General features: G+C 45.4%; 1 non-coding gene across 1 annotated transcript; it reads left to right on the forward strand.

Annotated features, from left to right (window-relative positions):
• The first annotated feature begins 1,303 nt into the window (after window positions 1-1,303).
• Trnas-cga lies at window positions 1,304-1,378 on the forward strand. Its single transcript has one exon. It is a non-coding gene; the product is annotated as a tRNA-Ser (tRNA).
• Window positions 1,379-3,998: the final 2,620 nt, after the last annotated feature.

Raw genomic sequence — 3,998 nt, forward strand, 5'->3', positions numbered from 1 at the left:
AAGGGGGGAAGAGGAGGAGGACAGATAAAGGGAGCACAATGTAGTTAGTGGACCACTTCTTCCAAAAGTACTGGTTCTGCTGTGGCACAGACCTGTGCAGCCTGTCGACGGGATCATCAAGGAAGGATTGCTCAGTATGACTACAATGGGTGTTTCTCACTATATTTCCGATGCTCCAGTCGTCGAGAGGGTTGTCGTGATTCACGAAGCCGGCCTATTAATCTCCAATATGCGTTAAGGAGCTGCATATTGCTGAAGCCTGAAACGGCAAGTGGAGGAGATGTACTCATCATTTTGAGCCAGTTACGTAGTTACTTATAATAACTCCTGCAAGGTCTGTAAAAAGCTAACAACGTCTGGGAGAGGGGAGCGCTGCACATGCGCCGCTTTGGTGTCGTTGCCGTCGCGCAAGTACAGACGCGCCATTGGAAGGGGTTGCATTCAGTCACATTAAAGGAGTGCCATTGCACAGGCGCACAGGAAGCAGACACCACGTTGGGATAGCGCCTTAAAGATTCCCCATTCCAATCAAGCATGCAAATAAGCTCTGGATGCTTTAGGTGGGGTTCGGACTCATCGTTTTTACGATCTCCATCAACCGCAAGCTGTGATTCTTAGGGCTGAATGTGTCCTAGAGCTTCCATTCCTCATTCTTCAAAGTTCCACCTGCTTTCCACAGCAAGGACTTGAATTTGATTCTGGTAGTGGCTGTAAGGCCTCCATGTATAATAAGATCGGAAATGAACTTCTCACCCTCCTTGGCTCTGTGTATGGCTTCTTAGGGCGTAGAAAATGCGATGTGCGTCAATATCAGAAGACAGGGAGACTATGTGGGACAGAATCAGAAGCCAATGGACTGTGTGTGCCTAAGGGATCATGAGGTTCTTCTCTCGGACTGCCCCTAGTCACGTGAGCACTGTGACAAGGTTCGCAGGAGAGCTTCTGTAAAGTCTGGATGGTAGGAGACGAGGTACAGACAGAAGTAAAGCTGTGAGGAGGGGCGTGAGTCGTGCTCAGTTGGTACAGCACTTGCCCGTGAAAGGCAAAGGTACCGAGTTCGAGTCTCAGTCCGGCACACAGTTTTAATCTGCCAGGAAGTTTCATATCAGCGCACACTCCACTGCAGAGTGAAAATCTCATTCTGGAAACATCCCCCAAGGCTGTGGCTAAGCCATGTCTCTGCAATATCCTTTCTTTCAGGAGTGCTAGTTCTGCAAGGTTCGCAGGAGAGCTTCTGTAAAGTTTGGAAGGTAGGAGACGCGGTACTGGCAGAAGTAAAGCTGTGAGGCCGGGTCGTGAGTCGTGCTTGGGTAGCTCAGTTGGCAGAGCATTTGCCCGCGAAAGGCAAAGGTCCCGAGTTCGAGTCTCGGTCCGGCAAACGGTTTTAATCTGCCAGGAAGTTTCATATCAGCGCACACTCCACTGCAGAGTGAAAATCTCATTCTGGAAACATGAACACTGTTTTAGCAGTTGGAGGGTATTGCAGCTAGTAACAGAACGGAGGTGCTCAAGAGCCTGAATCACTGTCCAGGTAAGTGTCTTCTCACTTAGTCAAAACAGTTTGCCCTTCATTCCTTCCAAATGAGACCTATAAAAGTCAAAGTTTCGTACAGCGTTATTTAAATACATTGTGGTACCTGCTCATGTTTTGAACCCGGTTTGCAGGGGCAACATTATGGTCAAAATGAACTACTTGAAGTGGGTGGTAGTCACATTCCAGTGTGTAAGTCAGCCACCAGGCACGTCACGACTGGTTCGGTGACGTCAATTATCAACTGACTGTATACTTTCTAGAGTTCTAAAATCGCGAGTATCCTGAAGATGGCGTATGTGTAGAAATAGTGAATGGCAGCATCGTCATCGTCTTCTAACATCATAAGTTAACTGATTCTCGCACTGTTCACTCATGTTCTAGTAAAGGATTTCATAATTTTGCGTGTTCTTAATATGTATATTATTGATTGCGTTGTTCTCATGACAAACTGTGAATGATGCATGACGACGTGATATTTTTCTTTTGAATGTTCTACCTCATCAGAAAACCAAATTCCTGTAAGCAAGAAGTTATTGAAGATTTACACTTTTTGGACCAATAAAAAAGGCTAACTGCGCGTGTGTGCGAAGGACTCCAAAAAAAAGTTACGCATTACCATGGCAGGGCACGAAACTTTTATTGAATCCTGCACTACACTTCAAAGTTACACAGATGCATGACACTATTTTTGAACATAGTCACCAAGTTTTTGTAAATAACGGTTGGAATCTACTGCATCCGAGCCGTGCCAAGTCGTCAACAGCAAGAAATATAACGTTCAAAGGGTAAAACCAATCGTTGCGGCGGAATATTCTCACGAAATTCCAATCACCAAATTTCTCCTCAGAATGCGAAAATATTTTGTTGACACCGACTTACATAGGGAGGAACGATCACCAAGATAAAATAAGGGAAATCAGAGCTCGTACGGAAAGATATAGGTGTTCATTCTTTCAGCGCGCTATACGAGATTGGAATAATAGAGAATTGTGAAGGTGGTTAGATGAACCCTCTGCCAGGCACTTAAATGTGATTTGCAGAGTATCCATATAGATGTAGATGTAGACCCAAAAGACAAGCCAGAAACGTTAACCGTGCACGTAACGGCAAAGATCCAGCAAGACAGGAACATGTACTCACTTCTACAACGCACGACTTTTGTTGCACAGCGGTTTTTTCTGGAATGACATACGTAACATACACTTGTGCGTAAAACTTAAGGATGAAGGTTGCTTTCGTATGATGTCACTGCGAAGCAACATATGAGAGGCACTTAAATGAAACTCGAACACCCGCCACAGCGGGTCCATGGAATAGTTCCATTCAAAAGTTATTACCACACGAGTTAAGACATTTACTCCACTGGGAGACGAGATGATCAATTTCTGATACATAGAACGTGGTCGGCCGCTGCCGGATCGACAACCGCACCCACTCCACACTTCCTCACCTGACTGAAACTGGCGTCCATGCATGTCTTTCTTTAGGTCGGCAAAGACGTGAAAATCACCAGGTGAAAAATTCGGCTGTACAGCGGATGTTAGAGTGTTTCCCAACCAAATCGCCGAAGCGTGGCCTTCATCCGATTGGTAGTGTGAGGGTGGGTGTTGTCGTGCAACAGGATGATTCCGAGCGACGGCATTCAAACAGGCGGAGAGGGCAAAACCGACGATGGAAACATCCCTTATCTCCCCCACACAAGAAACCCGTCTTCATCAACTGCAGTTCCCTCTCTGCTAGTCGAGTTCCTCAAGCGTTGAACCACAATAAATGTCCAGTATGAAGACACTTTGCAGAAACTGCGACGCACCTCGGAGTCAAAACACCCATGAATGCTGTTGGAGGGAATCATCCTGTTGCATGATAAAACCCGCTCCCAGTACTGCCTATCGGACGAAGACTACCCTTCAGCGATTTGGTTGCAGTGTTTCCCAACTAGACATCCTAAGGTTTCTGAACTCCAAAAGTGAGAACGAAGCCGAAGAACTTTTTTTAAATAAATGTTAGTTGGACAGTGAAAGAGTCACCGTTTAGACGTCTCACTGCACAACAGACGCTACGCAAAATCAAATAGTTTTTATACCGGCGTTTAAAGCAAACAAAAATAACACCATGTGACAGGCGAGACTCAGTACAGTACAGTAACAAGATACCAAGGGCGTTGCAGTGGACTCGGTTGACATGATCATCCGATAGAGACAAGAATCTCGGACGTATAAAAGTGGCTTTATATTCATGGACATTTTAGCTTTCTTTTTAGCTCCCTATTATTACAGTGAATCACTATACTGTATTTAACACTCTTATTTGATTTTGGTTGCAAGTGCCGCTAGATCTAATTGTTACAGCAGGTGACAATTTCCTGGTAATCCAAAAATATTGAGACACAACTGTCTCTGGATGTGAAACGTTGAAGACATGAGAGCAGATATACTCCGCCGGCCGAAGTGGCCGTGCGGTTAAA

The sequence above is a fragment of the Schistocerca piceifrons genome, chromosome 8 (assembly GCF_021461385.2).
Source record: "Schistocerca piceifrons isolate TAMUIC-IGC-003096 chromosome 8, iqSchPice1.1, whole genome shotgun sequence".
Taxonomy (NCBI): domain Eukaryota; kingdom Metazoa; phylum Arthropoda; class Insecta; order Orthoptera; family Acrididae; genus Schistocerca; species Schistocerca piceifrons.